Source organism: Cetorhinus maximus, chromosome 33, assembly GCF_964194155.1.
Source record: "Cetorhinus maximus chromosome 33, sCetMax3.hap1.1, whole genome shotgun sequence".
Taxonomy (NCBI): Eukaryota; Metazoa; Chordata; class Chondrichthyes; order Lamniformes; family Cetorhinidae; genus Cetorhinus; species Cetorhinus maximus.
The window spans coordinates 10,826,477-10,844,087 of record NC_135911.1 but is presented as its reverse complement, the minus strand read 5'-3'; the positions used below and the strand labels follow the sequence as shown (position 1 = coordinate 10,844,087).

Here is a 17,611-nt window from a genome sequence, read left to right as displayed (position 1 = left end):
CATAGGGGAATCTAGAACTAGGGGGGCACATTTCCAATGTAAGGTGTCTAGCATTTAAGATGGGGGTGAGGAGAAATTTATTCTTCTCAGAGGCTGGTTAGTCTGTGGAATTATCTTCCCCAGAGAGCAGTGGATGTTGGGCCATAGAATATATTCAAGGCTGAGTTAGACAGATTTTTGATCAACGAGGGAGTTGGGGCTTATGGGGGCCAGGCAGGAAAGTGGAGTTGAGGCCACAAACAGATCAGCCAAGATCTTAGTGAACAGTGGAGCAGAATTGAGGGGCTGAATGGCCTACTCCTGCTCCTAATTCTTGAGTTCTTATGATCTTACATGAGCTCTCAGATATGGGAGAGGCCTGGGTCAAAGGTTGCAACAGGCCTACAGCACTCCCTCGGCCTTGTCCTCGAGCCTCTTAAAAGTTGTGCCACACGGAGACACTGGAAGGCTCCAACGCTTCTCACTGACGGTGAAGATCTATGCTGTTCAAGCATTCCACCTTGTTGCTGAGGAGTCATTTGATTTCTTTTTTTCCCTGAGAAATTACTGATAAAATAGAATCCAGTTACACCCCCTTCTATGAAATAATTATATTGAATAATATCATGCAGCCAGACAGGAGACAGTGTTCCAGTTCTTCTACACAATGGAAAATACCTTATGCAGTTTATCTAGGCTACAAGCATTGGATATTTCCCCCAAATATGAAAGGACTATCACTGTGTTCATATGGCGGAATGAGCAGAACATGTTAATGAGGGCTGAGGCAATCACCAAAATCAGTGTTAACATCTGCACAGTGTTACAGGATATTTTCCTGTCAAATTAACAATATTGCACGATGCTGTTCAAGTAAAATTTGAAATCTCTGGCTTGTATAGTAGATGTGGTGGGGTCACCGATAGGAACAGCAGAAACTAACTCTGCATTATATCATTGCTGCTATTAATATGAATGACTCATGCTGCATCTACACTGCATGATATTTATACCCAGATTCTAATATTGGGCATCACCATTTTCCGAGGAATTTGCTCTGATTGTTTGGTGCATTCATTGGTGAATCTTGAAAGGGGAATAAAATATCATGCATGATTGAGGCAGAGGGTTAAGTAGGGGATGGGAGGGGAGGCAATAAGGGGCCTAAAAAAAGAAGCAGTGGGGCCCATGATTTCTCTCCCTGGCCCCAGTCAGAGAGTCAGTACTGAGGGAGTGCTGCACTGTTGTAGGGTCAGTACTGAGGGAGTGCTGCACTGTTGTAGGGTCAGTACTGAGGGAGTGCTGCACTGTCAGAGGGTCAATACTGAGGGAGTGCTGCACTGTCAGAGGGTCAATACTGAGGGAGTGCTGCATTGTCAGAGGGTCAGTACTGAGTGAGTGCTGCACTATCGGAGGGTCAGTACTGAAGGAGTGCCACACTGTCAGAGAGTCAGTACTGAGAGACTTTATACTGTCACAGGGACAGTACTGAGGGAGCGCTGTACTGTTAGAGGGACAGTGCTGAGGGAGAGGTGCACTGTTGGAGGGACAGTACTGAGGGAGTGCTGCACTGTTGGAGGGACAGTGCTGAGGGAGTGCTGCACTGTCGGAGGGTCAGTACTGAGGGAGTGCTGCACTGTCAGAGGGTCAGTACTGAGGGAGTGCTGCACTGTCAGAGGGTCAGTACTGAGGGAGTGCTGCACTGTCAGAGGGTCAGTACTGAGGGAGTGCTGCACTGTCAGAGGGTCAGTACTGAGGGAGCGCTGCACTGTCGGAGGGTCAGTACTGAGGGAGTGCTGCACTGTCAGAGGGTCAGTACTGAGGGAGTGCTGCACTGTCAGAGGATCAGTACTGAGGGAGTGCTGCACTGTCAGAGGGTCAGTACTGAGGGAGTGCTGCACTGTCAGAGGGTCAGTACTGAGGGAGTGCTGCACTGTTGGAGGGTCAATACTGAGGGAGTGCTGCACTGTTGGAGGGTCAGTACTGAGGGAGTGCTGCACTGTCAGAGGGTCAGTACTGAGGGAGCACTGCACTGCTGGAGGGTCAGTACTGAGGGAATACTGCACTGTCAGAGGATCAGTACTGAGGGAGCGCTGCATTGTCGGAGGGTCAGTACTGAGGGAGTGCTGCACTGTCGGAGGGTCAGTACTGAGGGAGCGCTGCACTGTCGGAGGGTCAGCACTGAGGGAGTGCTGCACTGTCGGAGGGTCAGTACTGAGGGAGCGCTGCATTGTCGGAGGGTCAGTACTGAGGGAGCGCTGTACTGTCGGAGGGTCAGTACTGAGGGAGCGCTGCACTGTCGGAGTGTCAGTACTGAGGGAGTGCTGCACTGTCAGAGGGTCAGTGGGAAAACATCGGCCCCTGCAGAAAGGTGGGAAACGTCCTCTATGTACAGATCAGTGAAAAACAGCAATACTACAGTGAAAACCCACAAAATGAATGAGAGAAATGCAACCAGGCATCCAGTGAGCGATCGACAATTCAAACAAGGCGAATGCTTTCTCTGACACCGCTATGGTCACACGATGCGGCACTACAGAGATAGGCTGAGGCAGCATTTTAAAGATAAAGGGAGAAATCGTGACATGTGTCTCATGGAAGAACCAGAGGAAATGGAATCAGACGTCCATTCATTATCTAACCTGAAAGTGGGTGGAACAGAGCCAATCCAAGTAGTCGTGATAGTCAGTGGACAACCTGGGAAGATGGAAGCTGATACTGGAGTATCGATATCCATCAGTGGAGAACATACATTCAGATACTTGAATAAAGGAACCCACCCTTTAAGATTGGAAGGTTCAAACAATAAACTGAGAACATACATGGGTGAAGAAACAAGACTGAAGGCGCTGTGTTAAGTCTCATGTGGAGATTGATCTGAAAGGTTGCCCTTGATAGTGGCGGCCGGAGTGGGCCCCAGGCTAGTAGGCCTCAACTGGCTCGAAAAGGCTAAATTGAAATGGGCTGAAATTTTTCAAATTATGACGAAAGGCTTACAGGAATTGTCGCAAAAGTATGTTCCCGTTTTCAACGATGAGTTAGGAAGGCTACAGGCCAGGATCCATGTAGACCCAAACCCAACGCCCAGATTTATAAGAGCCAGACCAGCCCCTTCTGCTCTACGGGGGAAAGATGAAACCAAACTGGACAGACTGGAAAAATTGGGTATCCTTCAACCAGTGCAGTTCCCTGATGGGATGGCACCCATCGTACCTGTACTGAAGCCGGACCAACGCGTGCGTTTATGCTGTGACTATGAGCTAACTGTCCATAAGGTGGCCAAACGTAATAGACGCCCGATACCCAAGGTTGAGGAATTGTATTGAAGTTAGCAGAGGGCACCACATATTCGAAATTAGACATGAGCCATGCCTACCAGCAGGTCGAGTTGGAAAAGGACTCGAGGGAATTTATCACCATTAATACGCACCGAGGATTGTATCAATACACACATCTACTCTTCGGGGTCTCCTCGGTGTGTGCTGTTTTCCAAAGAATGATGGAAAACTCGCCCCAAGGATTGCCCCATGTTATCGTTTACTCAGATGACGTATTGGTCTTGGGACTCATCGCCGACGAACACTTAGCAAATCTAGAAGAGGTGCTCAAATGCTTCGCACAAGCAGGGGTACGTTTACAATGAGAGAAGTGTCTGTTCCAAGCCAAGGAGGTAGTTTACTTGGGCCACAAGGTTGATGGGCAGGGCCTGCGTCCTGTGGAAGAAAAAGTCCAGGCCATTCGCGAGGCACCTACCACAGAGCTTAAGGCCTCCTTAAGCCTGGTAAACGTCTCCGGCCGATTCCTCCCAAACCTCCCGACTGCGCTGGCCCCATTGTAGGGCCTGCTTTAGAAGAGCCAGGAATGGAGTTGGCAAGTCCCTCACCAGGGTGCCTCCCTGAAAGTGAAGCGGTTGTTAAGAGCGTCGGCCTTGTTGGTCCACTTTGACCCTGAGAGGGAATGAATTTTAACACGTGACCCTTATGGAGTAGGGGCTGTCTGTTCACATCGGATGGCGGAGGGCCCCGAATGACCCATTGGTTATACATCTCGCACACTCAGCGTCACAGAGCGACGATATTCCTAGATTGAAAAGGAGGGATATCTATTGTGTCCGCTGCCCGGAAACCTCATCAATCTCTCCACGGTCTCCATTTCCATATTATAACTGACCACAAGTCCCTACTGGGGCTATTTGGAGCAGATAAAGCGATGCCCCCTATCACATCAGCTGGCATCCAGGGATGGGCACTAATATTAGCCGCCTACGAACACACTTATGTTCACCGTTCCGGAGCTCAGATCACACCAGCCGATGCACTGAGCTGCCTTCCCCTTGACAGCCAATAACAGGGAGGCTCCTAGTCCCCAGGAACTGGCCTTAGCGCTAAATTTCCCGGATTCCTCCCCTGTTCAGACCAGACAACTCCGGAAGTGGACAAGCCGGGACCCGCTATTGCCTAACGTCCGGGAGCAGGTCTTGAATGGTTGGTCAGGTGGATCGGAATCCGAGGAGATGAAGCCCTATTCTGATGGAGGATATGAACTCTCCTGCCAGGGTGGCATATTACGCTGGGGAGCGAGACCCCCGAGGGGGAGAAGGCCGCTATTAGCCGAGCTACATAGCGCCCACCCGAACGTTAGTAGAATGAAGATGTTCGCAAGCAGCTATTTGTGGTGGCCAGGCCATGGACTTGGGTATCGAAACCCTGGTCAAAAGCCATCCTCAATGCCAGCAGGTACCAATCTCCCCCAGTTCGCCCCATTGCGCCCATGGGAATGGCCAGGGCGGCCATGGGTGCACCTCCACCTCGATCATGTGGGACCCGTCGTGGGCACAATGTTCCTTTTACTGACTGACTCCCACTCCAAACGGATGGACGTCTACGAAGTCTGGGTTGCCCCACATCGGTTCCCGGCATGGACCGTTTGCGGTAGAGTTTTGCAGTGCACGGGTTGCCGGAGGTCCTCGTGTCCGACAATGGGACCGCTTTCACCAGCGGGGGAGTTCCGCAGGTTCGTGACGCCTGACTACATTACCCACATCGAAACCTCACCCTCCCGCCCAGCACCGAACTGAGCAGGCAGTCCAGACCTTCCAATCCGGGGTGAAAGAGTCGGGAGGGGATTCCCGGGTCTCGCTCGCATGCCGGGCCACGCCACACACAAGGACTGGCGTTGCCCCCCGCAGAACTGCTAACGAAGAGACATCTCCGTGCCCGCCTGACCCTTATCCGGCTGAATTTGGAGGGGAAGGCAGAGGGGCGCAGAAGACCAGGCAGGGTGGTCATGGCCCGTGAAAGAACCTTCACAGTGGGAGATGCGGGTCCTCGAGAAGAACTTTGGAGATGGGCCCCATGGGCTGCTGGACGAGGTGAGTGCAGCAGCTGGACCCCTCTCCTACAGTGTATCGGTAAACGGCCGGATCATTAGACACGTGGACCATCTCCACCAAATAACACCAGTCCCTCAAGAAGAAATGCAGTCTTCGTCCACTCGTGAGTCTGTGGCCGCCTGGAGAAGGCAGGTCACACGGAAAGCACCGGTGGGGCCTGTGGGGACCCGAGCGGGCCCAGGGGGCAAACCTGCCAACTTCCGCTGAGGAACCGAGTGGACAACTGCCCCCTGAGAAGGAGGTCTGGGAAAAACCAGCCGAGACTGTTGAACTGCGACGCTCAAAGCGCTCGAGAAAGCCTCCTGAGAGACTTGATTTGTAAATAGTTATTAGTGTAAACATGTTATTAAGTTTGCCAACTGTGCTTTTTAAGTAAAGGGGGAGGGATGTGGTAAAGCGGGGCACCATGTACCTTTAAGAGAACGCAAGTGGACTAACTTCCATGTGACAGTCGCTGGCCAATCGCTGTACAGCGCGGGCTATGGGTTAGCTGGACGTCTGGAGCTGGAGGTGGTTGTGGGAGCACGCAAGGATTGAGTGCTCTGCCTTCTATTGCAGTAAACAATCACAGTTTGTTCTTATGTCCGTCTGTCTCCGAGCATCAGATAACAAGCTGTCTACGAAGGCGGGCGAGTGGAGATTACTGGACTAGTGGACTCGTGGGCTCCAGGCATTAAACTCCCAATTCTCTCACCGAAAGCCAAACATTTCCAGCAGGTTTCCCTCAAAAAGATATGAATTTAAAAACAATAAAATGCAGAGAGACGCCCTGAGGGAGAGGCAGGACTGAGAGAATGGAAGATTGGACAAGAAACTCGTCAGACAAACAGGAGGTGGGTTTATGAATTCTTTAATGGAATATTTTGATGATTCAGGGAAAACAAAAAAATCACATACAAGATGCTTTGCCGGGCGAGGCATTTAAGAGCTACGGTTGGGAGAGATGGAAACGCCAGTCGGTCTCTCCCTGCGAGTCAAAGCGTTTCTTAAACGTACGGACGGTTCCTGGCAACCTTGACCTCAGTGCGCGAGGGGAGGCGCACGATGGGAAAGGAGTTCATCCACTGGGGCTTGACCCGGCCTTTAGAGCAGGGAGGGGCTGGGGGTCCCCTCCTGTCCGCCGGGGGCGGCGGCCTTCCCGCGCCATGGGTGGTGGGCTGCGCAGGGCGGGAGGGGGGCCGGGAGGAGGGGGAGGGAACCGGCCGCGCGCGCTGGAGAGTGGGGTAGGGGACCTGGCTAATGGTTCCTGGGGACGGGGGAGGTGTGGGGCGGGGGGTGGGGATGCCGGGGGAGGGCCAGAGGGAGTGGGCTGGCGAGGGGGAAGGGGAGGGGGAGGGGAAGGGGGCGGGAGAGGGGGGAGGGGTGCGGGGTGGCAACGGTGGGAGGGAGGGGGATGGGGGGAGGGGCGAGGGAAGGGAGGGGTTGGGGGAGGGGAAGCGGGACCTGTGGCGGGGGCGGGGGTGGAGTTGGGGGTGGGGGTGGGGGTGGGGGTGCGCGCGACCTTTCCCAAGCCTTCATTGAGCCTTCTTGCCAAACCCCCCGAACTTCTTCCCGATGTCGGAGAACCAGGTGCTGGAACGCAGAGAGAAAGAGAGACAATGAGAGGCGTTCGCCCACAGGAGGAGGGCCCCTCAGGCCTGCTCCGTCATCCAATCAGATCGCGGCCGGCCTACATCTCAACCCCGCCCGCCCACTTCGGTTTAACCCCTTAAACCCCCTCGCCCTCAACAAAAAACCCAACCAACCCCACTTCTGAAACCCCCGCTTCACCCCACCTCCTCCACAGCTTTCTCTGGGGTGGGGGGGAGAGAGAGTTCCAGATTTCCCCTCCCCCTCTGTGTGAGGAATGTGCTTCCTGACACCAGCCCCCTGAACGGCCTGGCTCCAAGGTTCTGCACCCCCTCCCCCCATTCAATACAACCATGACTGCTCTTCTACCTCAACTCCGCTCTCCTGCCCTACCCCCTCGATCCCCTTAGTGCTCGACAACCTATCGATCTCAGGTCCTGACACCTGGGCGTTCACAATCCCCTTCTTTCTATCAAGTCACTTAAGGGATGTGGGGTCAAGGCCAGCGTTTATTGCACGTGACTGTATGACTGAGTGGCTTGACAGACCATTGCAGGGGGGGGCAAAGAGTCAACCTGTGGGTCTGGAGTCACTTGTAGGCCAGGCCAGGTGCCAGATTGGCAGGTTCCCGGATAAGGGCGGCAGGTTTCCTTCCCGAACGGACATTCGGGAACCAGACGGGTTTCTACGACAACCCAGTAGTTTCACGATCGCTATGACTGCGGCTAAACCTTGTGGTGTCATTTTAATGATATAAAGGCACCAATCGCTCTTAAGGGACTGTGCAAATACTTTGTGCGTTTGTTTATGAAGAGTGGGCACATGGGAACAGTTGTACTTTGGTATGAAGCCTGAAGACATCAGAGCTGTGTGCAATCTACTCAAAGCAAAAGCGAAACTAAGACTGGATCACGTGACACACTTCCCTTCGAGTGATGTCATGCAGATTTTTTTTTTTATCCGTTCAAGGGATGTGGGCTTCGCTGGCTGGGCTCAGCATTTATAACCCATTCCTAATTGCCCTTGAGAAGGTGGTGGTGAGCTGCCTTCTTGAACCGCTCCAGTCCCTGTGGTGTAGGTACACCCACAGTGCTGTTAGGGAGGGTCGTCCAGGATTTTGGCCCAGCAACAGTGAAGGAACGGCCGATATATTTCCAAGTCAGGATGGTGAGTGACTTGGAGGGGAACTTCCAGGTGGTGGTGTTCCCCATGTGTCTGCTGCCCTTGTCCTTCTAGATGGTGGTAGTCGTGTGTTTGGAAGGTGTTGTTGAAGGAGCCTTGGTGAGTTCCTGCAGTGCATCTTGTAGATGGTACACACTGCTGCTACTGAGCGTCGGTGGTGGAGGGAGTGAATGTTTGTGGATGTGGTGCCAATCAAGCGGGGCTGCTTTGTCCTGGGTGGTGTCGAGCTTCTTGAGTGTTGTGGGAGCTGCACTCATCCAGGCAAGTGGCGAATATTCCATCACACTCCTGAGTTGTGCCTTGTAGGTGGCGGACAGACTTTGGGGAGTCAGGAGGTGAGTTACTCGTTGCACGATTCCCAGCCTCTGACCTGCTCTTGTAGCCACAGTATTTATATGGCTAGTCCAGTTCAGTTTCTGGTCAATGGTAGCCTCTACCATGTTGATAGTGGGGGATTCAGTGATGGTAATGCCATTAAAAGGCATATTACAATGGACTTTAATTCCAGATTTATTAATTAAAATTTCTCCCGTTGCCATGGGGTTTGAACTCACCTCACTCTGGGTTACTAGTTCAGTAACACAACCATTCTGCTGCTGATGAGAGAGTTACCAATGTAGTTATAATTTAACCCTTTTAGCACCTAACCCCACCAGGGCCTTAACCGCTCATAAGGGCGTGAAGTGAATAAATTGATGGAAGTTATACTGAGCTCCCTGCTGGTGGGTTGAATAGGTTTACGTGGTTAATCGCCAAGGCCCTCCCGTCGCCATGCCAAGCTGTGCCCAAACACTCTGGGTTTCGGGAAGTAGAGGTTGTCTCTACAGGGGGGGGCGGGGGGAGCGTTGTGGCTAATCCAGACCCGGCTCTTTGTGATTCTGCTCTGTGGACTTTTCCATCGTTTACAACGTGTTTGTGGCACAGAGGCAGGCCACTCAGCCCGTCTGGTCTCTGCCGCTGTTTCTGCCCCACACGAGCTGAGAGTTCCGGTTGAAATGTAGAACGTCTATCCCAGTAACAACGGTGAGGAGTGAGATAGATTCCAGCCAAGAATCTTCACACGTTCTCGGCATTGAGAACAGCCACACGTTCTATCCCAACTGTAACACCATCCAAACACACTGCTCCATCTGACTTCAAACAGGCGGAGTGTGGAAATAGAGAGAGAGAGGGATGGGGGGAGTGTGGAGAGAGAGAGAGAGAGAGAGAGAGGATTGGAGGACTGTGGAAGCAGAGAGAGAGTGGCAATGGCGGGAGTGTGGAAATAGAGAGAGAGAGGGGGGATTGGGGGAGTGTGGAAATAGAGAGAGAGAGAGAGAGAGAGAGGATTGGAGGACTGTGGAAGCAGAGAGAGAGTGGCAATGGCGGGAGTGTGGAAATAGAGAGAGAGAGGGGGGATTGGGGGAGTGTGGAAATAGAGAGAGAGAGAGAGAGAGAGAGGATTGGAGGACTGTGGAAGCAGAGAGAGTGCGGCGATGGGGTGAGGGGAGAGTGTGGAAATAGGGACAGAGGGGGATGTGGGGAGTGTGAAGATAGAAAGAGAGAGTGGGGATAGGGGAATGTGGAGATAGAGAGTGGATGGGGGGAGTGTGGAAATAGAGAGAGAGGGGGGATTGGGGGAGTGTGGAAATAGGGAGAGAGTGGTGAGGGGGAGAGTGTGGAAATAAAGAGAGAGAGAGGATTGGGGGACTGTGGAAGCAGGGAGAGAGTGGCGATGGGGGGAGTGTGGAAATAGAGAGAGAGGGGGATGTGGGGAGTGTGCAGAAAGAAAGAGAGAGTGGGGATAGGGGAGTGGGGAGATGGAGAGAGTGGATGGGGAGAGTGTGGAAATAGAGAGAGAGGGAGGATGGGAGAGTGTGGAAATAGAGAGAGTGGATGGGGAGAGTGTGGAGATAGAAAGAGAGAGAGTATTGGGGCCTGTGGAAGCAGAGAGAGAGTGGGGCTGGCGGAGTGTAGAGATAGAGAGAGTGGCGATGAGGTGGGTGTGGAAATAGAGAGGAGGATGGGGGGAGTGTGGAAATAGAGAGTGGGGGTGGGGCGAGTGGTGAAATAGAGAGGAGGATTGGGGGGGGAGTGTGGAAATAGAGAGAGGGGATGGATGAGTGTGGAAATAGAGAGAGAGGATAGGGGAGTGTGGAAATAGAGAGAGAGGATGGGTGAGTGTGGAAATGGAGAGGAAAGTGGGGGCAGTGTGGAAATAGAGAGAGAGTGGGGATAGGGGAGTGTGGAGATAGAGAGAGAGGATGGGGGGAGTATGGAAATAGAAAGAGGGGGGAGGATGGGGGGAGTGTGAAAATTGAAAGACAGGGGAATAGGGAGAGTGTGAAAATGAAGAGAAGGGGGGATGAGGGAAATGTTGAAATAGAGAGACAGGAGGTGGGGGGAGTCTAGGGGTAAAAGGATGAGGGGAATGTGAGATAGAGAGAGAGAGGCAATGGAGGAGTGTGGAAATAGAGAAGATAGGGGATGGGCAGAGTTTGGAAATGGAGAGATATTGTGGATAGGAGGAGTGTGGTGATGGAGGGAGAGTGCAATGGATGGAATGTGAAAATAGAAAGCGAGAGTGTGATGGGTAGAGTGTGGAAAGAGAGAAAAGGGGCAAAAGGGAGTGTGGAAATGGAGACATATCATGGATAGGAGGATTTGGGGGATGGAGGGAGAGTGCAATGGATGGAGTGTGGAAATGGAGAGAGAGAGAGAGTGCGAGTGTGATGGATAGAGTGTAGAAATAGATAGGGGCATGGAGGGGTGTGGAAATGGAGAGATATTATGGATAGGAGGAGCGTGGGGATGGAGGGAGAGAGGAAATAAAGAGACAGGGAGAGAGAGAGTGCGACAGATGGCGTGTGGAGGGAGAGGGCGGGTGGGGATAAGCTCACCTCATGACCCTGTTGACCTCCTGGACCTGAAGTTTTTGGAAGGCTGACCGTGTTTTTTCACTCAGTTGATTGGCCCATTGTCTGACGTGGTCCTGGAAGGCCATAATCCGATCAACCACGGAGCCGGCGGCTGTTGGAGCAGTCAGGTTGAGGAGGTCTGGTCCAGGGGTGGGTGTGCTTTCTGAGGAGGCAAAGATAACAGTCCATTAAAAAGCACCATGCAGGTGCCTCCCCTCGCCCGCTCCTCACCCTCAACAGCTGGGGGGAGGCGGAGGGGGAGACAATCTCCAACCACGATTTACTTTCCCATCTAACACCATTCCACGGGTTACAAACACCCCAGGAGCGTTAATCAGACACAAGGAAATGTTCAGGCACATGAACCCAAATAAATGCCAAAGATTGAGGCAGTTTTAAAGAGAAAAGACGGACTCTGCATTTCTCCACGGCCTTCCCCACCTCAGGACGTCCCAAAACGTTCCACGACCAGTGAAGGAGTTTTGAAGCAGAGTCACTGCCGTAAGGCAAGAAACGCAGTAGCTAATTTACGCACAGCAAGATCCCACAAACAACAATGTGATAATAACCCAAACCATCTGCTTCTTTTGTGATGTTGATCGAAGGTTGGTATTTGCGGATAGTGTAGAGGGAGCTTTACTCTGTATCTAACCCCGTGCTGTACCTGTCCTGGGAGTGTTTGATGGGGACAGTGTAGAGGGAGCTTTACTCTGTATCTAACCCCGTGCTGTACCTGTCCTGGGAGTGTTTGATGGGGACAGTGTAGAGGGAGCTTTACTCTGTATCTAACCCTGTGCTGTACCTGCCCTGGGAGTGTTTGATGGGGACGGTGTAGAGGGAGCTTTACACTGTATCTAACCCCGTGCTGTACCTGTCCTGGGAGTGTTTGATGGGGACAGTGTAGAGGGAGCTTTACTCTGTATCTAACCCTGTGCTGTACCTGTCCTGGGAGTGTTTGATGGGGACAGTGTAGAGGGAGATTTACTCTGTATCTAACTCCGTGCTGTACCTGCCCTGGGAGTGTTTGATGGGGACGGTGTAGAGGGAGCTTTACTCTGTATCTAACCCCGTGCTGTACCTGTCCTGGGAGTGTTTGATGGGGACAGTGTAGAGGGAGCTTTACTCGTACCTAACCCCGTGCTGTACCTGCCCTGGGAGTGTTTGATGGGGACAGTGTAGAGGGAGCTTTACTCTGTATCTAACCCCGTGCTGTACCTGTCCTGGGAGTGTTTGATGGGGACAGTGTAGAGGGAGCTTTACACTGTATCTAACCCCATGCTGTACCTGCCCTGGGAGTGTTTGATGGGGACAGTGTAGAGGGAGCTTTACTCTGTATCTGACTCCGTGCTGTACCTGTCTTGGGAGTGTTTGATGGGGACAGTGTAGAGGGAGCTTTATTCTGTATCCAACCCCGTGCTGTACCTGTCCTGGGAGTGTTTGATGGGGACGGTGTAGAGGGAGCTTTACTCTGTATCTAACTCAGCGCTGTACCTGTACTGGGAGTGTTTGATGGGGACGGTGTAGAGGGAGCTTTACTCTGTATCCAACCCCGTGCTCTACCTGGGAGTGTTTGGTGGGGACAGTGTAGAGGGAGCTTTACTCTGTATCTAACCCCATGCTGTACCTCTCCTGGGAGTGTTTGATCGGGACGGTGTTGAGGGAGCTTTACTCTGTATCTAACCTCGTGCTGTACCTGTCCTGGGAGTGTTTGACGGGGACAGTGTAGAGGGAGCTTTACTCTGTATCTAACCCCGTGCTGTACCTGTCCTGGGAGTGTTTGATGCCGGGACTGGGATGCCTGATACAGAAATTATCCCCGTCAAAATAACCTTACCTCTTCAAAGCTGAAATTCACAGAACAATTACCATTTTTTTAAATGAAAACTTGCCTGAACTGGTGAGAAACATTTAATTTGCACACAGGCGGTTTTCCTGCTGAGAGGAATGCAGCCTGAACCATTTGTTTTTACGATCAGTTTGTCTTTTTGAGCTTCTCGCAGTCTGTAATTATTGGCAGCTCCCAGGATGAGGAAGCCGCAGCCTTAATTAGGGGCTGTTGGTAATTAGAGGCTTTGGGAGCCTTTTATCCCTCTCCTTCCTCAAACTCTGTGGCCCTGAACAGGCCTGGAATATCCCAGTTTTTATATCCCTGTCTGCGTTGCAAGGATAATCCTGCAAAACATGGAAATGAAGGAAAACCAGGAGAGCTGGTCTAGTGCATCTTAAATTGGAACTCCAGCATTTGTACATGGGATGCGCGCGTCACTGGCTAGGCCAGCGTTTATTGCCCATACCTAATTGCCCTTTGATCAGAGGGCATTTAAGAGCCAACCACATTGCTGTGACGTAGGCCAGACCAGGTAAGGTTGCTAGATTTCCTCCCCTAAAGGCATTGGTGAACCAGATGGGTTTTTACAACAATCGGCAATGGTTTCGTGGGTCATCGTCAGACTTTTATATCCAGGTTTTTATTGAATTCAAATTTCGCCATCTGCTGTGGTGAGATTCGAACCCGGGACCCCAGAGCATTACCCTGGGTCTCTGGATTACAAGCCCAGTGACAATACCACTATGTCTCCCGCCCCCACCCCGTGTGCCAGCACTGCTGATGTTGGCTGGGATTTGACACTCTTGAACTGTTTTTTTCCTTCTGGATGGGATTCCAGACTCTTTGAGGTTAATTTGAATCCAGCTGCTGATATCAGGACCTTTGGTCAGATCAAGGCCCATCCTCAGGCCTGTATCTGTGCTGGAGCCCGGGGCCTGTAGCAGTGCTGGAGCCCGGGGCCTGTAGCAGTGCTGGAGCCTGGGGTTTGTTACAGTGTTGGAGCCTGGGGCCTGTAGCAGTGCTGGAGCCTGAGGCCTGTAACAGTGCTGGAGCCTGGGTCCTGAGGCAGTGTTGGAGCCTGGGGTTTGTTACAGTGCTGGAGCCTGAGGCCTGTAACAGTGCTGGAGCCTGAGGCCTGTAACAGTGCTGGAGCCTGAAGCCTGTAACAGTGCTGGAGCCTGAGGCCTGTAACAGTGCTGGAGCCTGAAGCCTGTAACAGTGCTGGAGCCTGAGGCCTGTAACAGTGCTGGAGCCTGGGGCCTGTAGCAGTGTTGGAGCCTGGGTCCTGTAGCAGTGCTGGAGCCTGGGGCCTGTAACAGTGCTGGTGCCTGGGTCCTGTAGCAGTGTTGGAGCCTGGGGCCTGTAGCAGTGTTGGAGCCTGGGGTTTGTTACAGTGCTGGAGCCTGGGGTTTGTTACAGTGCTGGTGCCTGGGTCCTGTTGCAGTGCTGGAGCCTGGGGTTTGTTACAGTGCTGGTGCCTGGGTCCTGTAGCAGTGTTGGAGCCTGGGTCCTGTAGCAGTGTTGGAGCCTGGGTCCTGTAGCAGTGCTGGAGCCTGGGGTTTGTTACAGTGCTGGTGCCTGGGTCCTGTAGCAGTGTTGGAGCCTGGGGCCTGTAGCAGTGTTGGAGCCTGGGGTTTGTTACAGTGCTGGAGCCTGGGGCCTGTAGCAGTGTTGGAGCCTGGGGCCTGTAGCGGTGTTGGAGCCTGGGGCCTGTAGCAGTGTTGGAGCCTGGGGCCTGTAGCAGTGTTGGAGCCTGGGTCCTGTAGCAGTGTTGGAGCCTGGGGTTTGTTACAGTGCTGGAGCCTGGGGTTTGTTACAGTGCTGGTGCCTGGGTCCTGTTGCAGTGCTGGAGCCTGGGGTTTGTTACAGTGCTGGTGCCTGGGTCCTGTAGCAGTGTTGGAGCCTGGGTCCTGTAGCAGTGTTGGAGCCTGGGTCCTGTAGCAGTGCTGGAGCCTGGGGTTTGTTACAGTGCTGGTGCCTGGGTCCTGTAGCAGTGTTGGAGCCTGGGGCCTGTAGCAGTGTTGGAGCCTGGGGTTTGTTACAGTGCTGGAGCCTGGGGCCTGTAGCAGTGTTGGAGCCTGGGGCCTGTAGCGGTGTTGGAGCCTGGGGCCTGTAGCAGTGTTGGAGCCTGGGGCCTGTAGCAGTGTTGGAGCCTGGGTCCTGTAGCAGTGCTGGAGCCTGGGGCTTATTACAGTGTTGGAGCCTGGGGCTTGCATGGCACTTGGGAGCTGGAGGCTATCAAAATGCTGGAGCCTGGGACCTGTTACAATGCTGGAGCCTGGGGTGAGTTACAGTGTTGGAATCTGAGGCCTGTAACAGTTCTGGTGCCTGGGATGTTTAACAGTGCTGGAGACTGGGGCCTGTTACAGTGCTTGAGCATGGGCCTGTAACTATGCTGGAGTCTGAGGCCTGTATGAGGCTTGGGATATTGAGCCTGTAACAGTGCTGGGATTTGAAGCTTTGAGCCTGTAACAGTTCTGGAGCCTGGAGTCTGTAACAGTGCTAGAGCCTGGGGCCTGTAACAGTTCTGGAGTCTGAGGCTTGAAGCTTGTAACATGCAGTTCTGGAGTCCGCTATCAAACTGTCATAGTGCCATTGACCAATAGTCCCCTGATATCAGTGAATAAAATCGTGAAGTAACAGTTTATCAGACCCAGAGGCCAGTCCCTCTGGGTTAAAGCAACTAACTTAAATCATTAAACATGTCCTTATAAAATCTTTACATAGATTGGTAATAGACTAGGTACCATAGCCAGTGACATTTCAATATGTAAATCTGTCTATCTATCTATCTATCTATCTATCTATCTACCTACTTACTATCTGTCTGTCTGTCTATCTATCTGTCTACTATTTGTCTACTTCTATTGCTTTATCTATAAACCTCTATCTATCTATCTCTATCTCTATCTCTTTATCTCCCAGAAGGAAAAATAAGTTGAAACCTGCTGAAATCTACAACTGTATCTAACCGGAATAACTGGTATGTGCTGGAAACAACTGGAACAAATGGGGAAATCCAACCGGAAATCATTTGGCACCTGATTCTGTTAGCGGAGTGAGCAAGTGGCTGGTTGTGATTCACTGGGAATAGTTAACTTGTGAACTGGGGACTGAGTGGCTGAAATTGAGCCAGACTGTCAGACGGCTGAAATTGATCTAATCATTCCTCTCCTTCCAGCCTCTGTCTCTTTCTATTTCTCTTTCTCTCCCCTGTTATTTTCTCTCCCTCAGCCCAGACCATCTTCCCTCTCTCTTTCTCTATCACTCTGTATCTCCTCATTCCCTATATCTTTCTCTCTTTATTTCCACTGTTTCTCTCTCCCTGTCTTCAAATCTCCCTCTCTCTCTCTCTGTCTCTGCCTGTATGCCTCTCTCCAAATCAGCCTCTCTTTCTCTTTATCCCTGTCTCCAAATCTTTTTCTCTCTCTCTATCCTTGCATCCCTGTCTCCAAATGTCCCTCTTTGTCTCTCCCTATGCCTCTTTCCAAATCTCTCCCTCTCTCTGTCTCTCCCTATCCCTCTCTCCAAAGCTCCCTCTCTCTCTAAGTGAAGCAATATTTCACTTGCACTTCCCTCAATTTAGTCTATTGCATTCGTTGCTCCCAATGCGGTTTCCTCTACATTGGAGAGACCAAACGCAGACTGAGTGACCACTTTGCAGAACACCTTCGGTCTGTCCGCAAGCATTACCCAGTCCTCCCTGTCGCTTGCCATTTCAACACCCCACCCTGCTCTCATGCCCACATGTCCATCCTTGGCCTGTTGCATTGTTCCAGTGAAGCTCAACGCAAACTGGAGGAACAGCACCTCATCTTCCGACTCAGCACTTTACAGCCTTCCGGACTGAATATTGAATTCAACAATTTTAGATCATGAACTCTCTCCTCCATCCCCACCCCCTTTCCGATCCCCCTTTTTCCAATAATTTATATAGATTTTTCTTTTCCCGCCTATTTCCATTATTTTTAAATCTATTTCCATCCATTGTTCTATCTCTACCTTTTAGCCTATTTCGATCCCTTCCCCCCACCCCACTCCCACTAGGGCTATCTGTACCTTGCTTGTCCTGCTTTCTACCCTTAATGTCACCTATTATCACATTCCTTAGATAATATCACCACCTTCAACACCTCTTTGACCTTTTGCCTATGACATCTTTTGGTTATCTCCACCTATCACTGGCCCTCTATCCAGCTCTACCTGTCCCACCCCCCCTTAAACCAGCTTATATTTCACCCCTTTTCTATTTTTCCTTAGTTCTGTTGAAGAGTCATACGGACTCGAAACGTTAACTGTTTTCCTCTCCGCAGATGCTGTCAGACCTGCTGAGTTTTTCCAGGTATTTTTATTTTTGTTTTTGTTTTGGATTTCCAGCATCTGCAGTTTTTTGCTTTTATCCCTCTCTCTCTTTCCCTGTATCCCTCTCTCCAAATCTCTCTCTCTCTCTCTCTCTTCCTATCTCAGTCAAAACTCCTATCTCTCCTGATATCTCTCTCCATATTCTCCGTTCAGCTCTCTGCCTCTCTACCTTTTGTTCCCTCTGCTCTTCTCATCCCTCCCCATCTCTCTCTCCGCGTCGCTCCTATCCCTCTCGCTCTCTCTTTTCTCTGTCTCTTCCTGCTCACCTGCAAGAGTAGCCAATAAGACGACACAGGCAGCCACGGTGATGAGGGTCAGCTTCATGACTCTGGAAGGATGATGATGCTGTCTGGTCCGGGCTGATTCTGCAAGAGGTCAGGGATGTTAGGGTCTTGTTTAGAG

General features: G+C 51.8%; 2 long non-coding RNA genes across 2 annotated transcripts in view; one reads left to right on the top strand and one right to left on the bottom strand.

Moving 5' to 3' along the window:
• Positions 1-17,611, top strand: part of LOC144671632 (uncharacterized) — a 408,427-nt gene that overhangs the window by 127,545 nt on the left and 263,271 nt on the right. The window lies entirely within an intron of this gene.
• Positions 6,859-17,548, bottom strand: LOC144671673 (uncharacterized). The gene is made up of 3 exons (XR_013573986.1): positions 17,476-17,548; positions 11,002-11,182; positions 6,859-6,943 (listed from the first exon to the last, which is right to left on the bottom strand). It is a non-coding gene; the product is annotated as an uncharacterized LOC144671673 (long non-coding RNA).